Raw genomic sequence first — 13,051 nt, 5'->3', positions numbered from 1 at the left:
GAGCATTCAATGAACACAAGACAGTAACAGCACTTAGATCAATGCATTTCTCTAGGAAAAGATAACAAACAGTAAAGCTGGTTAAGTGGACATTATAAAAACCAATACATGTTCGAAATCTCATCAATCTCCAAACATCTGAATAACAACAGCAAATATGCAGTGTCAAATGCATTTTAACAGACTAATCCAACTGAAGAGACAGTAACTTCTCCTTCTAAATGGAAGGAAGGAGCTCTATGATTGACTGTTTCAAGAAAACCCAAATGAAACTCATTCAATGACTTCTTTATCTATTACTAACTACTCCCTGGTGCCTTTTACATGCCACTAGAAGGAAAATAATTCAAGTACTTTGTTGATGTGAGGGACTGGTTTGCCCACTATCCTAATACATGCAGTTAGAAATACTGTGGAGACACAGACAAGTGGTTTAGCAAGCCAATAGCACACTGAATCCCACAGCACCTTTATGAGATAAGCATATTGTCCCAGTTCAGAGATGGCTGTATTAAGTTAGGGACTCTGAGACTCTCCTCAAGCAGCGACACAATCAATGTCTAAGATGAAACTATCTTAAAAATTTCTGATTTTAGAAGAGCTGGGTGTCAAAAGAGAAAGAACCTGGTTTTTATTTTTAAACAAAAAACCCAAAACCATACATGGGTGTCAGCAAGAAGCCATCAACCTTTTCTCCTTTCCTTCAGTAAACAAAATATTAAATTGGAAAGAAAACCAATTCTTGTAAAATCTGAATTCTTTTATTCTGGACTGTCTTAAAGAAAGTATTTGCATGACCAGAGATCTACAGATTATAAAAGGAATTCTTGGAAGACTAGTACTAATGGACTAAAGCAGCTGGCACATTTATTAGGAGATGAAAATCAAAACCTTTGGCAAGAAAAGCTGTATAAACTGCCAGGTATTTCTTGGGAGAGATAATTTCCAAACTTTTGCACACACTGTTTAAAGCTTGTTTTCAGTATTATCTGCTTCTGCAGAACTTCTTTCTGATCTTTATGCACTACTGAAAATAATCCCACACACCGATAACAGAAATTTCTGGGATTTCTCACTGTCAAATCAATGTAGTTTTTTTTTTTCTCAGATAGGCCTTTTTCTTTTTTTCTCAGCATCAAGTTTCCCTGCAAAGATGTTTATTCTTTGAGTAGGTGTGTGTCAACTCTGTGCTTTGACTCAAAGTTGCATTAATTTTCTACAGACCAATGATATTTAACATATTTTTCTTCAAAGCTTTTTGCTAAAGTGGAAAATGTGGCATTTTGTACTGAGATACATGAACACGTGGTTTGAAAAAAAGGGCTGTGTACGAAAAAAAAAAAAGTTTTGGCATTGCTCATCGAAGCAGCTTCACAAGAAATACACATCAGACCCACTCCAAGCAATTTTTTATCAAAGGATGAGGTAAAGAGATCTCATTTTCCATATGAAAATAATTTTCAGTGGGTGAAGTAAAATCAGAGCTTTTAGATCTGAAGGTGCAAACAAGTGTTATGCATAAATTCAGGGTTGATTTTCTGCACGCCGTTTACTTCACAGTGACTCTTTGTCTACTCTTCAATTAAAAAAACAACAAACCTTGGAAGTCTATCCACTCCCTTCACTGAAGTCAAAGACACCTGTAAAAGCACACATGAGGATATTTGCTGCTGGATGTTATAAACATGTTGTTATCCTCAGCAATGTGTCTGCAAATCCTACCACAGCTTGGGTAGAAATTTTGTGTTGTTACATTATGGCCCCATATTTTTCATAACAAGAAACAAATCCTGATCCTTGTTTATAAGTTGTGCCAAAATATTTCTGTAATATTTTGGAGAAGAAAATTATGTTCCCAATTTTTAAATCGCACTGCCCAAAGTCAGGCATGTGAGCTGATGTTCAGATAGCTGGATATAGTCAAGATTCTTTGAGACACGGAAGGACACAAATTAAAAATTTTCAACTCTGGCCTAAATGCTAGTACTTGAAGCAAAAGAGGAATTTAGCATTCTTTTGGTAGAAACAGAGTTAAATTTATGGCTGTGAGATTTCTACCATTTTAGTCCCCACAAGATGCTGGGAAAATGGTATATTTTATCAACATGGTGTTTACAAAACACTTATTAAATTTCCTACCACATAAAAACCCCCAGAGATTAATACCATTAGATGCAGTCATGAGAAAAAAAAACACAACTGTTTCCAGACCCATTAATTCTACAATCTAGGACTCTAGGAAATGGGCTTCCTAAATGAAGACAAATGCAACAGGAGAACCTCAAAGAAATATCTGCTTCCAAAACTGACCATCAGGCAGATCTCTGGTACCCTGGCACTAAAACCCTTTCCAGTTACCTTCCTAAGAAGCTTGCAAAAGTACCAACTAAATGCTGTTAGTAGGATTCATGTGCTTGAGTCAGAGATAACTGTGATAGAGAAGAAACAACTGCTAGCAGAAAATAACAAGCAGTGGAATAACTGAGATTTTTTTCCTTGGAGCTCTTTAAGAACACATCAGCTAAGCATCTATAAGAAATAAGATACAAACAGGCGACTCAGTCCTAGAGTGGCCTGGCAATGAGCTTGACCTTCAAACAGATCTTTTTAGGTTCATATTAATTTTCTCCAATTAGAGAATTGGAGAAAGCAATAAATAATTTTCTAAATCCAGTGCATCTTTTCTTTACTAGTTATTAAAACAAAAAAAAATACCATGGATAAAGTAATCTGTATTTGTTTAGGCTGCACATAGACCCTACAAAGAAATGAAGATCAAAGTTCGAAAAGCACCTTGCATTAGGGTTTTGCCTGGAAAGTGTTGTAGGAGTGGTGGTATTGACCCAAGTTCCATTGCTTCTGAATTAGTTAAATCATATTTTTCAGCAAATAAAACATTTTTATTTTTCTTCCATAAAGGAAGCATTCATGAGTCATAGGTTGTGGTTCTAACTTCTATAAAGTAAGAGATGTAAAAAAATACTGGGAATAAATAAAATGTCATGCAGGACATAATTTAACGATAAATTTACTCTGTAAGGCTCTGACTACTGTATTAAAAGCACCACAGGCATACAACATGAAGTACTGATTTGCTATAAGCTGACTCTGCCCCTTAAAATCACCCTTTTTTTGAGGGTTTCATTTTGTAATGAAAGGTTGAACACTTCAACTGGCATTGTCTGTCTGCACCCCAACTTGCACCAGAGAAGGTCTGCTCTTCTATTTCTACCATAAGGTTGTCCCAAAGGCATTAAGCTGGTGTAATTTCAGCATTCTGTGCCTCAGTGACAGCAACACATTCATGTGCCCTGCCTCATTCTGAGCGATTGCTACTTGGGTCTCACCACATGTCAAACCACAGCCTGAGGCTACTGCAAAGTACATTTCCTGTGGGCACTTTGGAGTGAAACACAGCAGCTCCAGCTCCCTGACCTTAGCTTCAGATGGATGTGCCTGCACCATGTCTGGATCCATCCAACCCCAGCACACACCTTCAGCACTATTCCAACCAGGCTCACATCCTCAGCATGTTCCACTGGCTGACATTCCCACATGCCATACATTCCTTCTATACTAGGTTATGAAATCACATCCCTGGCAGGCTGCAGCAGTGGGATGTGACACAATTTTCACGGACACTTTGGACTGAAAAGTCTCATGTTTTTGTTTTATGTTTTAGGGTCACGGGGGTGACTCATGGGGTCAGTGGAGATCAAAACCAACTCCTGTACATATGGATATCAACCATTCAGCTCTAGAATGGACCAGGCTTCAGCATTGTAAACACCTGCCAGTGCACATTATACTGTTTGCAGACCAAAGACCAATGCCAAGTACATTATTATATTAATGGAAATCCTGCCCCTGACACAGTTCCACAGTTCACGTTTCCAGAGTATATGGCTCAGCAGCACTATGCATCTGAAAGATACATGGCCAAATATCCAAGTGTGAATACAACCAATGGCAGTATGTTCTCAAGAAGAAATAGAACACACAGAGGGCAAAATAGCACTATGTACTTGTCTCTGGCCATACAGAAAGGCAAAAGATATTACTGGCATTGAAACAAGTAGACATGAAATTGAGGTAGGCTGAGTTCAGGTATTTTCCAATCATCAGAGAAATGATGTCCTGAAAAAGTTTTAAATCTTGTTTTGTCTCTTTTTCTAAGTTGGGACTTCACACTTTCAAGAAGAATGGATATGACACAGTTCCCTAACACCACAAGAAGTAGACAAAAGCATCACCAAGGTTCTTGCTAGATGAAAAACAAGGCCAAACCAAACTCTAATTTCAAAACAAGGCCAAACCAAACCCTAAGTTCAATAGAGCCCAGTTGTTTTAAATAACACAGTCTGAATCCTCAAGTAGAAAATAGTACAAAAATAAATTTTCATTTTCATTGGCTTCCTGACAGAGAAGATTTCTAAGAATTATTGTAATGAAGTTATGCAGGAAGGATTAACACTGTGGTCTGGTCAGGAAGAATTCAGCAATGTGGCTGATTTAATAAAGTACTGCACAACGGCTGGGGAAAGTAATTTTTTAGTACAGTGTCTGGTTTTGTTACAAAGTACATATTTACTCTGAACTGCACTGAAATTCTCCAGTGAAAACTCACTTCCTGAGCTGCACCTTCTCCCTTGTGCCTGAGGACACTGTGGACACAGGCGCACTTGTGCATCTGTCTGTGGAAAATGAATAGCATATAAAACTAACAATATCTCTATACTTTGGTCAAAGATGTTCACTGCAGAAGCTCTAACAATTTGAACACTCTAAAAGCTGCTGTCAGCATACCAGGTCAAATCTATTTCTAATTCTAATATTTAAATGAAATGAAAGACTACTTAAGGACTGAAGGAACCAAGCGTGTGTTTAGAAGGGAGAAAAAAAAAAAGAAAAAGAGGTCACAGCTCTTGGAGATATTAAGAGTCCACAGGTCCATGAAAGCATGTGTGTTATGGATTTCTTGGCATTTCTAAGGAATGAATGAAATCAGAAAACATGTAGAACTAGACATGCCGATAGAGACTTGTTTGTCTGGTATAACATAAAGCATCATATCTGAAGAATTTGCTAAAGTATTTGAGCAGAGAATAGAAACAGACAGGCATAAAGTAACTAAAAAAGTTTATTTCACTTAGGTTTAAGAAACTGCAGTAGAAAACAGGTTAACTACAGTTTGAATAAGGAGACAGTAGAAGAAGCATTCTTCAGTGGATAAAATGACCAGATAAAAGCCTGTAATGACTAATCTGATCTTGAAATACCCATACAGACATCTATTAAATTAATCCTATAACCTTCCCAGAGCAACTATTCAAAACTAATATTCTCCTGTGACACTCCAAAATCTCTTCAGAATTTCTCTTAAAGCTCAAACGACTGTAGTCAATATCCTCAGTTATTTCCAGAGCATTTACCATCTTGCTTTATGAATATCAGTAAAATACATATTCATGGCTATGGTATAATAATGGTAGAGTGCTGAACTTTTAAATGTTTTTCAAAGTATGCAATTTCCATTCATTGCTGCTACCCTTCCATGAATCCTCATTATTGCTCCATAGTTTTGTATTTGATAACAAGGACAAAAAGAAAATATCCAGGTAATGACAGACTTATGATTCTACATGAAAGAAAAAATAGGAGAAAGAAAACGCATATGGACTTTGCTCTAGATTAAACAGTAATTCAACTAAAGCTTTTTGCTTCAAAGAGAAAGGCAGGTAGACATTTAATTCATTGTCACTTAACCTCAGAATTCTAATTAAAATGCCTAAAAACATCAGATGTAGAACAAAGGTAAGAAAAATGTTAACATGTACAATATAGCGATGGCTAATACAGAAGGATATGTAAGCAGTACACATACCAGCATAGAAAACTATGCAAAACCTGCCACAGGCAGATAATTAGAAGAAATTAATACCACAGTTTATCAGAAGAGACATACAGAAGTCCTGTTGTGACTAATCTATCTTATTTGAATTTGTCAGCCCCTGAGTAACTTCTGTCAACATGAATCAACTATGTGTAGAGTCAGCTCCTCGGGATATAGAATAGATTTCTGAAGTTTTTATCTTGTACATATTACCATAGAGCATCTATGCTCTATTAACAGTTAGATGCTCCTGTCTCAGTGACGACAGACAAAGTCTTCTGACAGTAGATTTACTAACTGTTTTCACTTTTTTAAATTTTATGCAAGAAATAATTTTAATTCTTTCAGTATCATTAATTTAAAATGCATGCAGCTTAGCTGGAAATGAGCTCAAAGTCATTCAAGTTCACTGTAGCTGTTTAAATTAACTGCCAAAATTTGGAGCTTAGTTACTGCAATATTCTTCAAATTGGAAAGAAAAAGGTCATACTGTTGTATAGCTAACTCATTTTTGGATATGAACTGAGATAGTTAACTTGAGGGGTCATACAACAATGAAATGAGTGAGACAAAGTAGTGATCATTATGGTACTCTCCATAGCAAGGTGGCAATAGCACAGATTTGTTGGAAAAGTAGAGAATAACCTACAGGACATTTTGGATGAGAGTGGAAAAGGCTGACTGTAGCATGGGAGATTTGACATTTATCAAGATGACCAGTCAGTCCTTCTCTGGAGACAGAATTGCGTATCTTCAAAAAGTCTTAAAATCTGCTCAATATTAAGGAGTACCTCCAAAGCAGCTAGAACAATTAAGCAGTCTATTGACTGAAAACATCTGTAGATATTTTAGGAAAAATGGCAATTATTTGCATATTGAAACAATTCATGGAACAAAAATGCCTCTACGGCAAAGAGATCAAGATGTATTTCCCAACACTGTGCCCCAAGTATAGAGTAATAGAGAAGTTGTAACTGTTTGTAAGACATGTTTAAGATTTATTCAGAAGACTTAGTCAGATCACCTGCTAGATACTGCAAGATCTAGCTCTCAGTTTGTTTACAACCAAAAGTTATAATCAGAGTAAGGAATACACAAGGTATTTAATGTTCTTAGGTAAGATTTTGGTCTTTCAAGTCATTCCTATTTTTTCAATTGCTATGAGAAAGGAAGTAACTTTCTCATAACTAAAGTTAACTACTAAGTAACTAAAAGAAAGTAAATGGTCTTGCAATTTTTAAAGAAGTATTTCAATATTTCACAGCAGATCCAAAATATTATACTATTCTTTTAGCTTGTACCCTAGATCTTTTCCAATACCACTCAATGCATACTAGGTATTGTGTAAGAACTTCTTCACGGGCCAATGTCATGACATTGACAATGAAGTAGAATACGGTAACTACTGAAATTCTCTAAGAACAATAGAGAAAAGGCATTTGGGAAAACACACATTCAATATTTAAATATTTGAGTAACAAAGTGACAGTGTGCACTATTTAATGAAGAAGGAGCATGGCATTACACATTTGCCCAGGGTAGCAGCATGTATGAAGCCAGTTACCACAGACAAGCTGATGTGTTGGAGAATCACACCTAAGCTGCTGCTCTGTGTGTGCTCCCCCCCTCTAGAGTCACCATCTGTGAATTAGATTTTCAGGAATAGCATTATTTCTTCTTATTCCCCAGCAGTAGTGGGAAAGTCAAGCTGGTAGCTGGCTCTGTGTTATCAAATCAAAGGTCTTAAAAATTATTTGGTAAACTGCCACAGTAACAGAGGGCATGTTGCATGAGTATTGCACATTGTATTTCTAGTAGATGGTTTGCTCATTTTCACCAACTTTGTGAAAATGATGACTAGGATAAAATAATCAAATCCCAGGAGACTGTAAAATGCGTGTCCCACGCATTACACAAGTGCTGAAGGTCAATGCCTGTAAACTGGTCATATCCTGCAACTCTTGTCTGAATGTGGAAATCTTCCACTGTGAAAACAATTACCTCTATTATCTAGTAACTGCAGCTTTCATTATGCAGCACTATGTTGTCTTAATGGCACTGACTGATAATTAAACCAATAGGATCTAATTTTCTTGGTATGGAATGACAGGTTTCTAATTGCTTGACTTCATTCTCTGTCTGTTGGCAAAGAGTTTTCTCTTCCTTAGCATGGCTGAAATTAGTCACACCTTGTGTTTCTAGGCTGTTCACACACCTGTCACACCTTTAACTCCTCTTTCTATTTTTTCACATTGTTCCTCATTCCTTGTCAGATTGTGAGTTGTTGAGTAGCTATCCACACAAATAGTTATTGTCTTTGACATAAGTCTTTCTTCAGCTCTCATGAAGAGTGAAAACTGGTGGGCTGGGAGGTTGGTTTTGCTTGAAGCAGCTCTTTCTATTTGTTTCCTCAGTAAATCCCCATTAAGAAAATTAGCGTGCATTTATTTCTCTTTGACCATGGTATTCCTAGCACATATGTGTCCCTTGGATGCTTTACTTAGCCTCTCAAGTTATCTGACCCTTTGGTTAGCATTCTGCACTAGGGGAAAAAGAAATGTCGCTGAAGAGAATAGACATGAGTGGTTTACCTCACGCTTTCCATAGGAATTATAAACAAACTGTAGCAGCAGTAGAAGAGCAAATTTCCTCCTCTGCCTTCACAGAACATGTAGCATAAAATCATGCTGGGAGGCCTTGCTATGCTAGAGAAGGTGCAGTAGAAAATAACCATGAGAAAGTCACTATGGAAATAGCATTTACACTGCCTGTAACTCACACACAGCAGCAGTGGGCACTGGCAGGCTGAAGGGTTTCCAGGGGATGCAGCGCAAAGGTTGTCCCTAGCTAGGGATGCCCTCTGGGAGCCTGCATCCTGCAGAGCCAGCTGCAATGTCTCCAGCACCACATTTCCCAGCAAGCTCCAAGCCAGGCCTCCCCAAACCCTTATGCTGTGGCACATATGTCTGTCCTCTTGATATGCAGCACAGGAGCAGGAACAGGACCAAGGGGTAGGGATACTTAAGTGGTTCACTAAATACCCAACAGCTGGGCTGGTGCCAGTGAGCTCTCCAAGGCTCTACTGCACTGAGGGTTTTTTTTTTTGTTGTTGTTTTTTTGTTTTGTTTTTTGTTTTTTTTTTTTCTTAACACGTTGTTCTTCTACCAATCTCAGGAGAAAACTTATATAGAATTTAAGACTATGCTACTTCAGATAAATTAACAAACAGTACGCAAAGTTTTACGCCAACAAGGCATCAATTCATCTGAGGTGATATAGCTTACAGTTCAAAAAAACCTGAGATACAAAACTTGCATTTAACCTGCCTCAACTTTCAATTTCTTATACCCTTCTAATAAGTCTGCCTTTCTGCCATATTTTGCTCTTTCACCTTTTTCAGCTTATGATCATTGACAGTTTATGGGCCTTTTACCTAACATCAGCAAGTATGACTTATTTTTTTTAACATTGTCATCTTTGTCATCACTGTAACACAAGTATTTATTAGATAGCGTATTATAAAGGAAACTTCAAAAATAATAACTTTGAAAATGAAATCTAACCAAAATAGTTCAGAGTCCAAAAGCTCTTTCTGTATTCCCAGCAGCAGATTAGAATAAAAGAGTGATAGAAAGAAGTGCACAGCACAGACACTGGACAGGTGATTAAATTCTGTGCAGCATACCATAACAACACAGGTGATATATCAAAATAGCAAAAGATGCCCACCAGGAAAGGTCCACAATTACAAATAAAGGAGAGAACAAAAGAAAAAGTAAAGTTTTATGGAAATTTGTTTTATTCTGTTATAGATTCACCTATTTAGCCACCACCACTAATACAGAAAACCCTGAAATGGTAGGGAAAAGAATGTTCCACTGAAGATTCTCAGCAGCAGGAAAGTTTTCTGCGACTGTCAGTACAACTATACTAATCCATTCACATTAGTTTCACCTGATTGCCTGGTTTAATGCAAGACTCAATTACTTTGGAATTAACACAGCAATAAATTAAAATTCTGGAGGGCTGCTCAAATTCCTCTAAGTTTTCAGAACTCTACAACTTCCCACATACCACTTGTTAGTGTAAGAGCTAACTCTACAGACATTATTTGTGCAATTTTTTCCTAATCCACTGCTTAAAAAGTCGTAATTAATTAGGAAACTAGAATGGCTTAACTGAGAAAATTGAAGCCTACAGGAACATCAAATACCAAGGAAGGGGTTTTTATTGTTGTTCTGGTGGGGATTTTTTGTTTAATTTTTAGGGTGTGGGTTTTTGTTTGTTTTGTTTTCTTCGTTTTGTTTTTTGTTCAGACTTTTTGTTTAGTTTTGTTCGTTTGCTTGTTTGTTTTGTAATTCAGGCCACTTCTTCCATTGTCCAAAATCAGAAGTATTTAGTAGCCTCTGTAGGTTTAGGTATCCCTAACACAGAAATACAAAGTGCTTACTGTGACCATGAGTACACACAATATTTACATATCATTTACCACAGTCATGTCTGTGGGCCCGCACAGTACAAGCAGTTTAAGCAGTCAGTGTGTGCTGCAGAGTGGCAGGACAATGGTGCCTCAGCTGCAGGGAAGTGGGGCAGCAGCTGCCTTCTTGTCCACATATCATGACTCTTTCTCCCACAGAAATCAAGCAGGAATGCTGGTACAGGGTCACAACAGTAGGTGGCAACAGACACAGCATACAGAACCAAGACCTCAGACATGCAAGCTCACCAGTTGAGATATAACCTTTCATTAAAACCCACTGGTTTTCCACTGAACATTCAGGGTTGAAAGGCCTGTTCAGTCCTATAGAAATAATAATCTTGCTATGTGCCACAGAATTTTTGCTAAGTAGAGATAATTGCCACTCACCTTAAAATTTCTATCAGTGCCACATTGTTTGGTAACTACCACATCTTATCTTTAGCGGGAAGAAACAGTAAATCACATGCATTGGTCTGCTTTTTATAAACCTTTTCCATAACTATTGAGTAAGAAAAACTGCATTTTTAAAGTATCTGTAAGGTTAATCACTTACATATGTAGTTAATAGAGGGTTGTGATCCCTGTCCTGCCAGGCTACAAGAGCAAGCGATTTACAAAAGATAAACAACATATATATATATTTTGACCAAAGGAAGTCAGTAAATAAGGGCCAATCCCTCAGTGTCTGCTCAGCAGATACCTCCATACTGAGAATATCAGCATTTCTAAAACCAGTCTGCTGCTAGCCAGTCATCCTGGGAAATACCTTAAGACATGTTAGTGTGATTATAAGGTTTATGAAACCTCAAATGAACTTACATCTAAATGGAGAATACAGGTATAATGGACAGGGTCATCACCAAATAAAGAAACAACTATTGTGGAGTTAACAATCCATTATGAGTGTCTTTGCGCCCTGCCAATGTAGCAGCACAAATGTTTTCACAGCACTGTATCTGAATAAAACATAGACACCTCTATTTTGAGTTGAGCTAAAGTTCATAAAGAAATGAACCACAAGCATTCATTTAAGGGGGTCAAGGGACAAGCATAAGGTGGGACATCCTTGCCATAGAAGCAGTGGAGCACCACGATCCCACCCCACAGCACAGTTATGGAAACTGAAGAACTGATGACCCACTCGTAAAATTAAGCAGCTAATTTTAAAATTCCTGCTAATATTTCTCATCCAAAAGGTTTAGAAATAGGATCAAAATATAAGGTCTACTTTGCAGAATGTGGGGATATGCCAAGGGAAAAAAATATTGCTCTCTGTTATCTGCAGGGTGTTGGTTTACCAGACTCTGCTTTACCATGCAATACAAGATAGCCACATGACATGGATGCTGCCAAGGCTGGGAATATTTTTGTCCTCTAAGCACACTTTGATAAGTTAAGTTTGCTTAGTCTTCATTTTTGTTTCTACTCACAAGCAATAAGTCTCTTAACTGTTAGCCTTCTCTAGTTCTTAGTACCCAAATGAGTGATAGTATGTTAATTAGCAGTAAAACAAATAAGTGAAATTCTCCGAGTGGAGACTTATCCAGCAGTGCCTCAGCTGGAGTCAGTGCTCTATTGTTCTCTATCTGCAAGGCCTAGGAAGGAATTCCAGTGGAAAAAAATAATCTATCACCATTTTTGAAATAATGATTTCTAGTGGTTTCTCAATCAGTGGACTAATGGGGCATGCTTTAAGTCATTTTGGCTCACATTTAGAAAATATGTGTTTTATTACTAGACAATCTGAATGACTTCCCTAATTACATTCTGACACCTTCACACATTAACATCACTATCACTTGTCATGTTACCACATGATAACTCCACAGGCTGAAGTCATGGATAAAGAGAGCTTCTACTAGACACTGTGCATGAAAGTGCCTGAATCAAAGAGGTGCATTAGTGGAATAAATTAGACCCATTTATAAAAGTATTTAATACTATGATATACTTGCTATGATAAACAGAGCATGAAAACTCAATACTTGTATCAAGCATACATATTATCCATACATTAAAATAGTCTGACTGAATGTTCTGATGAAATGATTATTGAACCAATGCTTATTTTGTAAGAGCTCAACCTTTCAGCCTTCAATGAGTACAATTAAATGGAAGCTCTGAATAAACAATCACATCTCCTCACTGCTTTCTATTATCCCAGATACCAAATGACTCAGAGCCCAGGGATTCAGGCTGCAGTGGTGATGCTGATCTGCATTTCTGGCTCTCTATGTCTGTGCAAAGGGACACCAGCTTCATTTAGGAGACACATAAAAGAGCAGTGGATGGAGGAAGAACACATGTTGGGAGTCTGATAAAAATCCTCACAATCCTCTTTACTATCAGCTGTATCTCCTACTTTGAGCAAATAACCTGCTAATGCAAATTTTATTCTGCTCATCTGCTCATAATTAACTGATTTTCATGGAGGTTGAAGCCTCAGAGCTGGTAAAGTCAGTTGCTTAGCACAACTAATCAATCATAATCCAATTGCCCCTCTTGACTATGCCAGGGACCTGGCAAGACCAAGTGGCTGATAATCCTGCCACCAAGAGAGCCAAGCCACCTGGGTGAAGTGGGTGGGTAGTGACAGAGTAACTAAAAGGTCAGCTTCTGCCACCAGCGAAGGGCACTTTTCTCATCCAGTGGCAGCTAGAATGTCAAGTCAGATTTTC

At 37.6% G+C, this 13,051-nt stretch overlaps 1 protein-coding gene across 9 annotated transcripts in view; it reads right to left on the bottom strand.

Moving 5' to 3' along the window:
- Positions 1-13,051, bottom strand: part of NALCN (sodium leak channel, non-selective) — a 234,197-nt gene that overhangs the window by 161,758 nt on the left and 59,388 nt on the right. The gene's annotated exons all lie outside the window — the stretch shown is intronic.

Source organism: Passer domesticus, chromosome 2 (assembly GCF_036417665.1).
Source record: "Passer domesticus isolate bPasDom1 chromosome 2, bPasDom1.hap1, whole genome shotgun sequence".
Lineage (NCBI taxonomy): Eukaryota > Metazoa > Chordata > Aves > Passeriformes > Passeridae > Passer > Passer domesticus.
The sequence above is the reverse complement of the archived record's forward strand: the minus strand, read 5'-3'. Positions and strand labels throughout refer to the sequence as shown.